Source organism: Dicentrarchus labrax, unplaced genomic scaffold (assembly GCF_905237075.1).
Source record: "Dicentrarchus labrax unplaced genomic scaffold, dlabrax2021, whole genome shotgun sequence".
Lineage (NCBI taxonomy): Eukaryota > Metazoa > Chordata > Actinopteri > Moronidae > Dicentrarchus > Dicentrarchus labrax.
This window is the reverse complement of record NW_026136704.1, coordinates 23,754,507-23,771,245: the sequence shown is the minus strand read 5'-3', so window position 1 is coordinate 23,771,245 and position 16,739 is coordinate 23,754,507. Positions and strand designations below refer to the sequence as shown.

General features: G+C 39.8%; 1 protein-coding gene across 2 annotated transcripts in view; it reads left to right on the top strand.

The window, feature by feature from the left end:
• lrfn1 (leucine rich repeat and fibronectin type III domain containing 1) overlaps window positions 1–16,739 on the top strand; it is a 103,570-nt gene that overhangs the window by 70,405 nt on the left and 16,426 nt on the right. For both annotated transcript variants that reach the window (XM_051397465.1, XM_051397464.1), the window contains one exon: window positions 8,397–8,512. The gene's annotated coding sequence lies outside the window, so the exon portion shown is untranslated. The remainder of the gene's footprint in view (window positions 1–8,396; window positions 8,513–16,739) is intronic.

Sequence of the window (16,739 nt, the reverse complement as noted above, 5' to 3'; positions counted from 1 at the left end):
GTATGCGAGGTGAGCTGTGGACACACACGGACAGACACAACACGCATGATCCACTCCAGTCTTATGCCTGGAGGAGATAATGAAATGGTTTGCAGAAGCACAACTCAACCTCTCCACCTAATGTGATTGAGCCATCACAGTATTCTTATAGTGCTGCATAGTTCATTTAATTTGTGTTGTAGGAAAGCCAATAAGACAAATGAAATAAATGAATTTTTGGGATTCAGCACCAGTGAAATGAGAGCCAGCTGAGGAAATCAGATAAGCTCCCTGCGTTCCTCCTTTGACATATTGAAAATGATCTTATCAAACCTACCCTCTCCTGTTTGGCCTCTTCATCCTGACTCTTGTCTTGACAGACAAATCCTGTTACACTTGGCAATAAATTCAAGAACGACACACAAATTACAGAACCCTGAGTATTTACCAACCTGGAGAGAATTGGGATGTTTTCATGAGGGGAAAGAAAATGAAGAGCACTTGTTTTTTAACCTGTTTTGTTGCTGTGGCACCACCACCTCCACAACCTGTCAAAGTGACAGCTCTGGCAGCACTCGGGCACAACTCTGACATTATTTGCAGATGGTAAATAAGGAAAAATATCTGGCTAGCCAGTATGATTCATAGTTGGTCCCAGCTCTTATTTACAGACAAGTTGTCACATTCATTTAGCAAATTACGCTTGTGCTTGGGGCTCTGTAAAATGGTTTTGCCCTCCCACTTTATTGGGGGAGAGGGGATAGTAAAAATAATAAAAGCTTTTTTTTTCCTCCTCAGCCTTCAAATCTGTTGACTCAGAATCATTGATCTCTGCGAAGGGATTATACAGCAAAGGTACCAATAATGTATTATAGTTTTTCTTTTTCAATTGTAAAAAATTTCAACCAGCTAAAGGCAGCTCCATTACTCTCTCATAACCCTGCTTAGAGGCTTGTATGTAACAGGATATGCTAATACTTGTCTTACTAAGCCCTTGTAATCTTCATGCTTGAATTTATGAAAAAGGGGACCATGTCTTTTCCACATACTGTAAATACTGATGGTATAATATAGCTGTGTGGAAAAAGTCACTAGAGTTTTAAAATGATCCCAGAGTGTATAATGCAGCACACTGTGATGCTGCAGTGTAGATGAGCAAGTGCACAAAATATGACTGAATGATAACAAAATGAACAGTCTCGGATTAACATAATATTCTTATATATATATATACCCTCTCCTCTATGATACATTTTCCTGGAGACTGCAGACCATATGCTTATGTAGCACTCAGTGAACCATGAAATCACTTGGTTTTCATGAAGCTGATTTGCATTCTCAGGTTAAAGCTCAATGGGGCAGGAGAGGTAGTTGTAAAACCTTCATTTAGTATATCAGTCCTGTCTTTTCTTATTATGGCTGCACAAAATGATCAAAGTGTCACTATTACTGAAGTGATGGCGCACACTAATGACATGAGACATGCAGGCAGCAATACCACCCTGCACTGTTTTTAAACAGTCACAGGGTAATCTAAATTTGTATCATTCTTGATCATAAGCTGTTTTGTATTCTCATTGTTTGCTACATTTGCTGAGTTAATGATGTTAGATATGAATATTCACCCAAGCAAGTACAGAACATAGCACAACAAAAATAATAGAGCCAATCCTTCAGTGAATTATTGTGTTAGGTTTTAATAAGAGCTGCTTGAGCAGTGGGAGTCCTTTATACAATTTGTATTAATCTCATGTTCTTATGTCCGCTCACACTCACATGTAGACTCTGCTACTGTTCAGCTGCCTTAGCCTGTGTAATATTTTGTCCTGCCGATGTGACATGAACATGTCAAATCCCTGAAAGTGCACCCCGGTGATTTTGCCAAAACCTGCACAGATTTACAAACCTGCCTGTGGAAGGATTATGCACGTAATTGGTGGAACCACATTGCAAAACCCTCCTTTGGGAATTATGGAAATGTGAAATCTAATCCTAGTGAGCAATTTGTTCTTAAGGGAAAATATAGCTTGATTTATTTAGTAAAAACACTCAGACACTGATCTATCTCCAACACAAGAGGGGTGAGGATGAGAATGTATATCCTGGTATAACATACTCTAAAGTTAAACAAAACAGTCCCAACTAAAGATCCTTTTACCACCTTATTAACTGTATCACACAGTTTACTCCACTGTTTTGCATTGTACTCCAATGACATTGTTGGACTTGGATGAAAGACATTTTTTTTAAAAAAAGCATAAAAATCAATGCAGCAGCACCAGCCATTTTATTCCACACATTCTTCTTCCTTGTCAAAACCTCGCACCTATATTACCCATGTTGCAACTTGACTGCTGACAGTTCAGTCAGAGATTCAGCGTGTGTTACGCTAATAATGGCTAATATAGCCTCAAGCAGCTTGCCTAAAGTAGAGATGAAGAGCAGGCTACAGAGGTCTGGGAAGCTGACTTCTTTCTAACTCTACACCCCCAGATTTTTTTCATTTTTAAACTTGTAGTCTTCAGCCTCAACCGACACTTAAGGCAATTTATCTGATTACGTGCAGCTCCCTCTGGAGCCACAAACGGCTTTATGCTACATTTCACATATGTAGTTGTACTCTGTAAGACCTGTAAACAGACTTTAACGTTAGGTCAACAGAGACAGAGGATGTCCTAAAAGTGAAGACCGAATTAGATTAATCTGGCTGACTATCTAGCATTTTGAGATAATCGGCTCCTCTTGGTGAGTTTTGGTGAGGTGGTGAAAAAGTTGTTTTAGAGCCATGTACTTAACTCTTATGCATCCTGCTGTAAATACATACCTGTACTTTCTATAGAATAAAATTATACATTACTTTGCTGTTTTCTGCACTATATATTGGCCATCGGCAGCCCTGCTCTCTGAATGTCGGGATCGGCATCAGCCATTAAAAAACCCATAACGGTCGACCACTATCAAGAATTAACTTTATGTTTCACAATAGAATTTATCTCTTAAAGGGGCAAAGAAGACTTTCTATTTCACTTTATACTCTTGATGTTTTTTATTTTGTAGTATCAAAATGTCACCACTCTCAAAGGCAAAATTAACTTTATTATTTATATTGGCTCACTGAAGTCTTAGATTAAATGATTCATCTCTTGCCCGTTGCTTTGGATTAATAACATATTAGGATGTTTGATGTTTAGTAAGCTATGACCTACTATGAGGTTTTACAACATTTTGGCTGATCATATCTATAAAACATGTCCAGTCCTTAACCAAAGTATTCCAATTTAACTGGAGCCAAGATTATCTCAGACTTTTGAAAGAGCAGAGTCATTAAAAAAACTGGTCACTGCCATTTTTTTGTCTTCATATCACTGTTTTATACCTTATGTGGTATAATGTTCTTTTATTGAGTCCCTATGGTGCACTTAGAGCTGAAAAGATCAATCAGTTAACTGACAGAAAATGAACCTGCAACTAATTTGATGGTCGATTCATTATTTTAGTATTTTTAGCCATGCTAGTGACATGACTCTTGGGATGGCAGTGGCAGTGTCGGTCTGTCAGCCCACCACTTTGGTCCAGACTGAAATATCTGGAAAACTATTGGTTGGATTGAAAACAAATGTTGTACTCACATTCATACCACCCAGACCAATTAACCCTTAACGATTAGCTTCACAAAAGCAATGATTTGCTGCTTTTCTCTTTAACTTGTTGTAAACAAATATAAGGACATTTTTTTTAATGAATGCATTCTACAATAACTGTAACAACGCAGTGTAACACAACTGTAAGCCTATACAATTACATATATTATATGAAACAAAGTATTTATTCATAAATTCTTCTTCACTCTCCATGACAACGGAGCAAACTCCATTTGCTGAAGGACAAATTATGCAACAGAAAGCTTGCAAGTGGATCTTTAGTAAAGAATTTATTTATATGACTATTTACAAGGTAAAAAAATGTACCTTAAAACATTTCTTCAGGAGTTTTAAATACACGTATAAACAATTGAAAGCTGCTTGCAAAGTATTTGTACATATGTACATACAGTTAATATATAATAATATAGTAAAAATGCTGAGGATTTATTCGTATGTTAACGTTTATAACTACATTGTACAAGCAGACAGGTGAAGTGTAGTCCTGAAGCACGGGAGTAGCAATTAGCCGGGAATATAATACAAACTAAGAACTCACTGAGACGACTAAAATAACTGAAACACAGGAAGTGGCTATAGTGCATACTACCATGGTCATAGACTGGATCTGGCTCTTGAAGTCTATGGAGCTGTCGCTGATATACTGGACTGATGAAGAGATGCAGGACAAGTGAGTCAACCAGGAGTGGTGATGAGCTGATTCCAATCAGGTGTGCAGGGGAGCAGAGCCGGGAGGGAAGACATACCTACAACACACAGACAGGAGCACAGGAGACAGGAGAACACACTAGGGTAATCTACAGCCATGGCCATTGCAGTCCCTGTGATGAGCATTGTCTGACACTTTAAAGATCAGAAAAAATAATTGAGTCATTGAAAAAACAATTGGCAGATTAATTGATAATGAAAATATTTAATTGGCTAGTTGCATTGTAGTTTAACTTTATGGGAGAGTTCCAGTCACCGTGCAAAGAGACCACTTCTGGATCTGAGGATCTGATAGCAACGTGAGCAAAATCCAATTGCATGTTCAGACCTGTAACTTAAACCGTATTGACGTGATTGGATGAAGTCTTATTGAAAAGCTTGTGCGCCTTCAGCTAATGCATTGCAGAGGACCTCAACATGTGTTCCAACAGCCTTGTCTGATGGAGTCTAACCATAATACAACAAGCCTTAATTATCACTGAGAATTATTATTATTATTTTTTTTTTTATCCCAACCTAGCTCCTTTAGTTCCAGGCCTTCTTTTGGTAACTTCGCCCTCTAGCAGGACAAGATTCATGAGTATTGATTGGCTGGGGAACACACATACACACACCATTCATCTTTCTTTTCTTGACCTCTAAGGCCAAAGGTTTGGAGAAGCTAATAAAAAGCTAATTATTCAATCACACTGCTCCTACAAGAAATTTTCCTCTAAACTGTTTTTGTCTCATTTCAAGAAAAGAGCTCCACTCTGTTTAAGTTGGACCATGGGGAGAGCGTTCATCAGAGTCTGAAAGTGTTTTAGATTAACGGAAACGGCTCAGACAAAAACAGCTGCTCGTCCTTGAATCACCTCACTTTGTGGTTTAGTCCCCAGTTGACTGGATATAAATAAACTGGATATATTTAATGTATTTAAACACATGTCCACACTATTTTCAATATGTTCAATGTTTCGGGGCATTGCTGTTCATGCACCCCTATTAGGTAGACATAATTAGGCTTTGACTGTGGCAACACAGCTGCTGAAACTCCAAGAACACGTACAGTACTATGATTGATACCTTGCCATGTAGCGAATATGATCCTGTGTGTAAATCAAGTCATTAATCAATGTGCTGACATGAAGAGTAAATTACTGTACAGCCAGGGGAAAAGAGGAATGGTCTGATGGCATTCAGTTTCCTGGATCTGCTGAGGATGAGTTTGACTCTCAGTTATGACAGCTATCAGGCTACTCTACACCTCAGAACAGCATAGCTGTTTTCCTGAACAAGTGCCTCCATCAGTCCACTGCTGAGTCATGATGACATTGAGAATGTCCTTTAATAAGCGTGTTACAGCTGTGGCTGCTTTATTGCTTGTCTTCATCTCAAGCACCCTGATCACTGCAGTAAGGGAAAGGAGGTACTTGCTGAAAAATTTAATTCTAACCAAAACCTTTACTCCAGTCAGGCAATTTAAAAATAATTAAAGTCTCTAATAAATACACAAAAACCTCTTTACATGGCTATGGTGGAATTAATTTCCCATACTGCCGTGGTCTATTAAATGCCTTGGGTCCTTGCTTACCGGCCAGTATAAGCTCAGGAATTGCCATCGCTTTCTCGATATCTGGGGAATGGAGCACAAAGAAAGGAGACTATATCCAATATGAATGCATTCACTCAAATATATAATTGATTGAAGCTCGGAGGCTTGTTTTTGTCTCCCTAGATGGTCAGCAGGATCTGATGTAATGAGATACCTGAAGGTTTTTGCAGTGGTTTCTTTTGCTGCTTTTGCGGAGCTGATATCTTAGAAGGAAAAAATCCCTCCTCTCTTTAAGCCAGTAGAAAGATAATTCTGACATTGTATTCTGAATGTGTAATTTGTAATCTTGTCTGCTTAGACAAAAATTACAGTTCTGTTTTATTCCAATCTTTAAATAAATCAATGTTGCTCAGATCTGCTTTTCCAGATATTTGATGTAGGCAGTTTCCCAAGGAAATCTCCAAGAAAATCATAATATATAATATCTCACGTTCACATTCTAATACAATATGCTTCTGCTATTCTATAATGCTTTCACTGTAGGTACATTTAGGACTCAAAGTCTATTTATAAACCCATAAAATACCAATTGATGCTAGTGCTCCTCTTATTTCGAGACAGCATGTTGATTATGAAGGTGAATTTCAAGGTTACGGTTGTTTTCTTATGAAAGAAATTGAAAAAGAAATGTTTTCCATCATTCCTGTAACCTGACTGGCCTTTCAATTTTCTTCATGCCACACACATCAAGTCATCTCTGTGCGGATTGAAGGACAAAAATATAATCACAGTGCGATAAAAAGGGAAGTCTCAGCTGCCCCTGTTGTCAGAACAGAGTATTTTAAGGAACAAAGCTGGCAGCACAGGAGGATGAGTGTCTCCCTAACAACTGTCTTTGTCTTGACCAGATAGGAGGGAATCACCGTGATGGATAATGACTTGATGGAGTATGTCCTTTGGCCAAAGTTGCCTGGCACTGAGGAATTTTTTCTGTCTTTTCACGTCATATAAGGGCCTGGAGAGAAAAAGAAAGAGAAATAGAGAGGCAAAATCTTGTGGCTGCGAGAGGAAAATGGAGCAGGGAAGTGGAGTGTTTGATACAGTGAAGGGGAGCCATGTTGGAGATTAAGTGAGACCGGCTTGTCCTGGGATGACACCGGACTTATCACACTGGGCCAGGTAATGATTTGATGCTTGGAAATGAAGATAAAACCGAAAAATCAGTTGTCGGACAATTGTGGAAGGGTGAAGGACTTCATGTTTGCAACAAATTTACAACTTTATGCACCTTCCAGTGGTTGCTCAGTGTCACAATGCAGTCACACCACTCACTGTCACATTGGCTGGCGGAGTGGGCCGCAGCGCCTCCATGCATGAATATAAGCAGTTAATATGCATGGCGTGACAGACTGTGAAATGATAGACTGTGAAACTCATGACACCTACACTCTTACTTTGTTTCTCTCCTTCATTTCTTAAACTCTGACATGACAGCGCCGACTCCAGCTCAAGATGAATTGAAATGGATTGGAATGACGTATCAAAAAGCAAAAGCTTGCGTCATAAATACTTCATTGGCTGGATGAATAGCTGAAGGTGACAAGCCTAAAGTCCCTCTCTGAATACAAATTGATGTACAGTAGAGCTGGAAGAAGAACTTGAGTGGAAAATTCTGTTTTTTTAATGCATGGAGGCTCTCAGCAGACAAATGCGAGTGATATGGTAATCTCTCTTGGGTTGCGTGCTGCTGTACTGCAGGCAGAGTTGCGAGATGTCGTGTAGCTTGTTTTGAATTTTAGGGACAAGTGAGAAACCGAAGGCTTCTGACCTTGAAAATCACCTCTCTAAAGTAAAAATGAAAGAACAAATGTGCAGTAGAAGTAGCCCCCTAAGCGAGTTACACCTTATCCTCATGCGTCTTCATCAGATATGTGCATGTATTGGCAATAACCATATGTTAAAGCATGTAGTAATTATTTGGATGCATTAATCACCTTATTTTCTCAGTCACAAACTCTCATCACGAGCAGAGAAGAGTCGCCCGTTCTTTGTTTTTGCACAGATAAATTCCAACGCTGTGTCAAAATGTGATAAATTTTTCATTATGCTCCCCTTTACACTTTGTTCTCCTTTAGCTACAATGATGCAGTGAAATATTAATGACAGGACACACATTCATAGTCATGGTATCTCCAGCTCTGTTTTTCTGCTGCCTCTCCCGCTGCTTATGCTTCTTTCCTGTTGTTTCATAATCAGATCAGCGTTCATATCGCACCCAAAGCTGCCAAGTGGAAAAAGGAGCAAGCTCAGTCAATGAGATTATGAATGTATGACTGCTTCTCCTGTGTGTTGAGGAATGTTGCCTCCTTCCCACTGTCTAGAAGTAGATGATAAACATCCCAAAATGTGTTAAAGCTACCACACCTCTGATGTTTTTGTTTAAGCGTGGTTAGTCAACTCACCTCAGCTGTAACGCATCCTAATTCTAACAAAACATGTCTCTTGTCCTCTAGGTGGTATTTTCCTGTGTTGCCAGTGGGAGTCGCCTGCCTCAGCTTTGACTCTCTGGCTGCCAGCTGATCGAGATGCTGATGTGAAACCTGCGATGGAGACCAGGGCTTGATATCTGGTGAGTTTGTTGTGTTTTCCAAGTCACTGCATATTGACTGTGAGCAGTTGCAGCTCCGCCTTTAGCTGGGGCAGCTCTACTGTAACTATGCTGAAAATGTTGTGCTAGCAGTGGTGCATCAGCAGTTTGAAGATGCAGTACTATGTAGATCACTGCTGGGAATTTATTACAGAAAAGACTACAGAAACTACAGGTGCAGAGCAGAACTGGGTCAAATTTGCAGATGCGTGTTCCTTTTTCTTTGCGGCATTTGTTTTACACAGTTTAAACAGCCATATGGCATATTAGCCTTACTGGCCAGTAAATGTTTAGGCAGACAAGGAATCTGACTAAGATTTCCAGTGTCTCTCAATGTGCTTACACACAGTCCAGAGAACACTACATTTACTATCTAAACAAAGATTAAAGGTAAACAGAGATAACCAAACATAACAATTTGACTATTATGTAAAGACAAGTTGGTATGAGACAGAGATACTGTATATAACTAACATACAGTGTCTGCAGGGTTACAAATAGTGTGTGGAAGTGTCCTTGATAAATACTGCATGGCTAATGTAGTAAGTAACTTTATATCCATACATCAGGTGGTTTATGGACAGTATACACAGCCTACTGAGATTTACATTTGACAGTAATGGATAATATGTAGATGTTATTGCACAATTTTTATGTTACACTGGCATATATATAAGTACAGCAGATGTTTTGGTATTACAGCGATATTATACTGGGATTGTTTCATGACAGCACACGTCTGATTTGACTGTTCATGAGAGTAATGGTGCGCGGAAAGAAACTACGTGGGTCTGTTTTTATTAGCGCAGGGACACAATGAAACAAGATCTTTTTTTGTATTTGTATACATATATATCAATATAGCAAATAATTATGTTGAAACAGGTGAAGATGCTTTCCATAATAATGGTAGTTTAATAGCCACAACAACAAAGAATAACTTTTTATCTTAAAAATACGCAGAGGAGGTAGAAGAACTTATTCTAGCCTTGAGCATTGCCTGCTGTCATTGTCTCAGAGTGCATACAGTCCCCACAACCTTCACCAATAAGGTAGGGGCCCATATATCTATATATGAAAGGCAAAATGTGGAAAAAAAATAAGGACTCCGTGTCCGTTGCTCACAGCAGTTTGTAAAGCTTATTGCTTTGAGGCCTATCACAATTTTTATCATCTCTTTTATTCTCTAATCTTGAGTTCAGCCCATGGGTGTGTGGTTGTTTTGGTGTACAGAGTGTGAGGTATGATTTTACATGCTCTTCGCCACGGGGGTTGGCAGATGGGGACCAGTAGTCCTCTATGCTGACCTTAGCTGTCCATCCTCTTTGGTGTACACTTGTAAACTACCCCACCCATCTATCACCTCTTGACTTAACTAACTTAACTTTGCCAAGTATTTCAGATTGTTTTACCCGTGTGTTACGAAAAGGTTCTATCTGGAGTCGCAGTGTAATTGACTGCATCTCTAACTAACCTGAAATGGAGCATAAAAAACTCTTCAGCAGTACATAAACCCAGTTTCATGTCTCAATCGTACATTATATAGCATGAAACTATTAATTAAAACCTGGTACACGAGAGGATCGAGTTAATGATCTGTGCTGCGTCTTCAGAGGGCAGTCAGCCGAGAATAATTGTGTGCATCTGAAGTGCAGTAGGTACCTGTATCCCCTTAACATCTGTCTGCTGTAGTCAGAGTAGGTTTGCATCCTGAAAATGTCATTGCACTACATCTAGGCGCTATATCTGATCCAGCCTGCTGCTAGTACATGCACTTTGCTGAGGGCGTAGTTTTAGGAAAAGGTCTGGGTAATTCCCATGGGGGAGTTCAGTAAGCAGGGAGGTGGGGAGGTGAGCTTATTTTTCCTACCTCTGACCCTCCGTGGTCAGAACCCCTGTGGTTTCTGCGGTCAGGAGGGCATCACACAGTGCTGAGAACAAAGAAATATGATGGCTCCCACTTGTCCTCCTCTAGTTCAAAGGGAATGGCAGGGCAATGCTAATTAGCCAGCTTGTGTTACCGAATTGAACATAACTGCTGTTCCCTTCAGTGTTCCCCCTCCCTCTCGTCGTAAGCCTAACAAGCAGCATCTACAACAGTCATGCACCCTGCATAACTCTGCATATTTTGTGTAGCGTGAGACATCCTGTTCTGTTTCTGTCCTAAAAAAAGAAAACAATTCCCATACTTAGATTAATCCTCTTTTTAAGAGAATTGAAACTCACTTTCACGTCAAATAAAAGCAATTTGTGCCCATATGTATTCTTTGGACATCTTCACCCAGCTGTTCGCTCGAGTGTAGTTTAATCCTAGTTGTCAAGTTTGAGGGCGATAAGAGGCGTAACAACAGGATTCCCCACCAGTTTCGTCTCTGCTCGAGCAAAAATTATGGCACTACAACTGAGAAAAACGTTGCTCTGTAAGTAGGTAGTGAATACATGGTTTTAATCAGGGATCGAGGGGAGAGTGAGGAGGAGGTCAAGTTATTACCCTCACATATTCAAAATTCCAGTGGCGGCACTGTGCACATACGCCTACCCTCCCGTGTCTTGTGTTCTGTGGTCTGCTTCCCTTGTCAAAGTAATCTGAGTCTTGCAGTCAGTGTTTCCTGGAATACCAAGTATTGAAGTCAGTGACAGGCAGTGTCGAGTAGCAGCTCGGGGTAGTCTTGAGGTTCACAGCACATGTTAAGATATCATCTCAGCACCTGAGTCTTGTTACCACAGCTCTAATCATCCACAGAAATTAAGCTATACACTCCATGTCATCCAAGTCTCAGAATAACAGCAGCTTTGAAATGGAGAAGCTGAAGCTGTTTCAAATAATAGTGCAGGAAAATATGGTAAAATCAAACACACCTGCGTGCGTGCGAGCACAAGTCAGATACAATAGATGCGTAGCTCCAGGGGAGTTGTGCTCAGTGTCTTGGTGCTTTCTCTCTCTCTCTCTCTTTCTCTCAGTCAGATATCTTTTTGTTGGTGCAGATGCACTCAAGGTTGGCAAACACATTGAAGACTGAGTCACTTAAACAGCCTCATCTTGATACACAGCTGACTCACAGTCCATTGATTTTTTCTTACATCATATTCTTTTGTACAGTTGGTTGTTATGTATGTATGCAGGAGGAAGGGTGTCGTTTTATCTCCTCCAAGATACATATGTTTGTCTGGGAGCAACTTCACATAATCAGAAGTTCAGAGTCATGGTTAATGACACATGGAAGTGCATGGAAGCAGTCCTTATTGCGTGAGGCATCCTTATTAGTTACCAAGAACACAACTGAATTTAAGAATCTGTTTACATTAATGACTAAGAATAGCACAATCAGTGTTTGTGAGCATAAACAAGACTCTCCACAAGTTGCAAAACAGAGAACCTTTCATCTGTGTTGTCATGCATGTGTAAAGCCTGGAGCTCATTCATTCAAAATAAAAGGTGCATGACATGTTGATGCAACTTTTATAGCAGTTCGTGAATCCCAAGAGGCAAGCTCAAAACCTTAGAAGGTATTAGAAACCACAGTAAATCTTTCCTACTCACAGTTGTCTTTTATGAATTTCAGAAGAATCAGCAGAGCATCACAAATCACAGAGCAGGACCAACTCTTCTGTCTCATTCCTGGCAAACGGGGACAGATGTTACTCAACTTAGTGACAGTTATGTGCATGCTCAGGCAGAGTAGGAAAACATATCTGAAAAATAAATACATTTTCCCCTGATGCAACCCAGACACACAATATATCTCAACTAGGCTTGAGTTAATTACACTTTGTAGTGTATATTGTATGAATATTGTATGGATGATGTATGTTCAGACACATATGTACAGTTATTTATTCTTATTTAGGAGATTCAAAGCTTCTCTCTTAAGGTGCTAAAATAAATCTTCCCTGAATTCAGATATCATCTTTTATGCAAATAGGAAACGTTGTTTATTTAGAGGGCTATTTTTAAATATCTACCATAGCTCAAGGGAATGGCCTCTTCTGTACCACCTGCTGTTCTAAGACACATATAGAAACACACCAACTGTGCTACCGTCACTCCTCTTTCATCCTAAATGTGAATTTCCGAACAAAAAATCCTTCCAAAAGTCTCCACCCTCTGCTCTCTAAGTGGCTCATGATATAATGTGGCCAGCATCAGTGTCCATCTGTGCACTAGTCTAAAACAAGGCCATGACAGGAGCCCCCTTCCTTTCATATCATTTACCAAATACAGCGTATGGGAGTAGGCCGCATGGTAGTGGCAGACGAGTAGCTGGTTATGAGCCACAGCTCCTCCATTGTCTAGCATGCTGGAGAAAGAGTGGGAGCCCCTAAAGAGGGCTGGCAGAGTCTCTGCTTCCATCTGCCTGCATGCCTCGCCATGGAGCCCAGCTCACACCACTTGAGATTATACTCACGTCCAAGCTGTTACTGTAATTTGCATTGGCTCATAGGCAGAGGAGAGTGAGGAGGAGGAGGAGCTGCACATGAGGCAGGGATGTTATAAGTGGTCCTGGCAGCACAATGAGCTTGCCTGGGTGTAGTATTATAGACAAGTGGCATGGACAGAGCTGTATTAAAGTGCAATAATGGCATTGAGCAAGTTGCCCCGCTGTCCAAGATTATGGTCTGTGTTAGTGCAGAGAGTAAATTATAGAAATGTAGTGTTTGAAACTATTCCAGTCACATTCAATGTTGGTGTTGCATGCTGTATAGCTGCATTATTCTCAGCGCCTGTCACCAGCAGCATATGAAAGCTATCAGTCATAATGCATGAATCAAATAAAATATGTGTAATTCTGAAAGACTGTGCGGTTTGCTATTCCACTAATTAGCAAGTGATGTGCTCATTTCTTTGCAATTCATTTAGATGAAAGGTCACGCACCTGGAGAAAACCCACGCAAACACTGAGAAAATAAGCAAAGTCTACAGAAGAAAGGGCCAGGGCCAAGGATTAAACTGAGAGACAAAAACAAGAGAGCTACTGCGCTGCCCTCTCTGTTTCAGATCATACATCAAACCTGAGATGTGAATACATTCGAATCCAATGGCAGCAGCTTTATTTACAAACCATTTTTTGAACTTAACAGTCGTCTGCATTGAATACGGCAGCAGCACTCATTTGGGAGACATGTAGAGACTGCTTGATGTAGGATTTTGAATTAAATTCACATTTTCCTCAATAAAAGGGAACAACACCAAAAAAGCACTTTCGGCTCAATCCCACTGAATGTTCTCTGATGTCCTCATTTTTCAGACTTCATTTGTTCCTAACTTGACAGCTTTTGGACTGCAATTTGGTTCTGGGGCTAATTTATCAAATTTACTAGTTAACTAGAGGCAGACAATATACAGGCCATTTCTGATAATGCCACCTTCATCAAATAGGTTGGGAACTAATTATTTATGGTACAGCCACAAGCACAGCGACCCATGATGAAGAACCTCCTGTAGCTGGTGGTAAAGTCACTATATGTCACTATGTAATGTTTCCTTTGCATTAACATCAGCTAGTGCAATTATTTCAGTCAATAGATTTTAATCCATTTGTTGTCTTGTAGTTACAGCAAAATACATTTTCCAGGATAAAAACCACCAAGTTAAACTGAAATTAAGACAAAAGTTAAAGTATTGTGAAGACACGGCTGGAGGTTCAAATGTCAGACAAGTTTTAATCAGTTGCCTTCCCAGTGTCCTTTGGCAAGTTTGTAAGGCATCAACAGTTTCCCACAGCAGTTAATCAATTTTTTGTAACACTGACTTTCCATCAGAGAAAGTAAAATGTTTCACGAGGATTCTGCTATATTAAGTTTGCGTGCAGCTATGAAAACAGACTATAGATAAAAAATAATTATGTGACTGATAAGAGAGAGCTAAATACGCCTTTCAGTCTCAAATAACAGGCCTGACAGGTTTGTGACTAGGGACTCGCAAAGGGTGACATGAGCTTGTCTGCTGTCATCCTAAACATTTCATTCACATAATTGCTAATTATACTGATATGTCATGGATTTAATGCGTTGACCTGATTTCCCCAAATAACTGTAATTGTAGGCAGAAATGGCAAGTAAGGATCTAATTCACTCAGAAAATCATCACACTTCTTAAACATGACTTCTATTAGAACCTGGCAGGTATGGGTTGTAGATTATCATGCATGTTTCATGGACCCATTTGTTTAATTAATGGAGTGTAACATTTAAGAGGATCTATCGGCGGAAATGGAATATTATACAATGTTTTCATTAGTGTATAATCACCTGACAATAAGAGTTATTGTGTTTTTGAGTTGCTCCCATGGAGTCTGTTGTCATGTTGAACCGTCATGTTTCTACAGTAGCCCAGAACAGACTAACCAAACACTGACTCTAGATAAGGCGTTTCGCATTTTTGAAGGTTTTGCAGCCACTGTAGTTCTCCTCCGCCACATACAGAGTGAGTTGCAATTTGAAAAGTCACCGCTTGATGCCACTAAATCCTACACATTTATCCTTAAAGCTTGAAACTCTGAGAAATGTTTTTAAGAGCAGATAGCCATTTTGTTAGTCTTGACTACATGCACGAGGATGCGCACGCAGTACTGGTGACACAATATACAACCTTGCCAGTGGTTTAATGCTATTCCACTGACCAGCAGTTTATGGCAGTAATAATGTGTCAAGGATTGTGACAATGTACCAACAAATGAATAATACTACATGAATGCAAAAAATGTAGTTTTCTAGTTCTTACAAAAATGGGCTCTGCGGATATTTTGTTATGAAGGACATGTTTATTAGGCCTTGAGGATACACACAATGCATTTTGGTGAGAACCTCTGAGTGTAAACTGTGTTTACAAAAACTCCACTGGGTATTTTTAACTTGAATGTGGTTAAAGGACAATTCCAGTTTATTTCAATCTCCTACAGCTTCCCGCAACTAACAGACGTGTTCTTTACATGAATCACTTCAAATGCTTGAGTTTGACTGAAATTTAACGCAGAGAGTAGACACCTAGAACCGCTATTATGGCTAACATAATTCAGGTGTTTCTTGTCTTGGTAGAGTCACAGTAATAACTACAGAGGCTGATGCATAATAACTGGTTCTTGGTGATAAAATGATGCTGTTGGAAGCAACTAGTGTTCACTATAATTTACCTCATTGTCTTGGTAAATCAAGTCGGGCTAAATCCACACCTTATGTGTACTTCCTGCCCCATTGCCACTTTGTCATACACATTATGTATTGACACTGCAAGGTCCTTAATTTGACGCAGAGTCGGGATTAGTGAAGAGCTCAGACGCCCCCATAGTGTATATATGAATATAATACCCTACAATATATGTTTGACAAAAGTTCTGCCTAAACCTGCTTTGCACCGGCTTTTCTATGAAGTGTGTCAAATTGAAGCTGTGCGGTCTATTATTTATGTGCACTCAGTGAATCACATGCAGTCATAGCTGCCTCGTTGTAACACACACTCATAAGCATTACAACCTTGAGTGAATTTGGGCCACTGTCTTCTATATCAATTAGAGCTGTGTGAGTTTTTTATTATTGCGTGCAGTTTTCACAGAAGATTTATTCATGTGGATCCCATTGGTAATAAATCTCAATTGTTTTTGTTAATTAAATGATACTGCAGTCATAAAGAAGCAGGTACACATTGGATATTTACTTTGTATTTGACTTAAGAAACAAAATGATAAATGGGATCATATACATTTAGTAGGGCCTTGTTGGGAAGCAACAGGGTGCACAAGACTTAAAATACTACGGCTATACTCTCAGTGATAATGTTAATGCTGATATTAATCTGATATAATGATTATCATGGATACCATCTGAGTTTAGCATGTTAGCATGCTAACATTTGCTCATTACCACTAAACACCAAGTACAGCTGAGCCTGTTGGGAGCGCCATTAGGACGATAATTGGAGTCATCAGTTGAGAAGAACCCTGTGTCGACTCGCATTTTGTCAGTTAAATCTCTGCACTTTTGTTTTTTAACTGTGTCATTGTACACAGAGTGACAGCATGGCAGGCTGTAAACTTTACAAAATGAGTCTCAAAATGACCACAAACCACAAAACTAACTCTGATGGAGGCGGAGAGGGATGGTAGTTAACGGAGGGCAGAATGGTGCCGGACAGCAGCTGCTCCAAAGCTCTCTGCTTTCAATGAGCGCTGTCAGTGAAGTCAGCTAAACCACTTTTGAACTAGACGGTGGTACA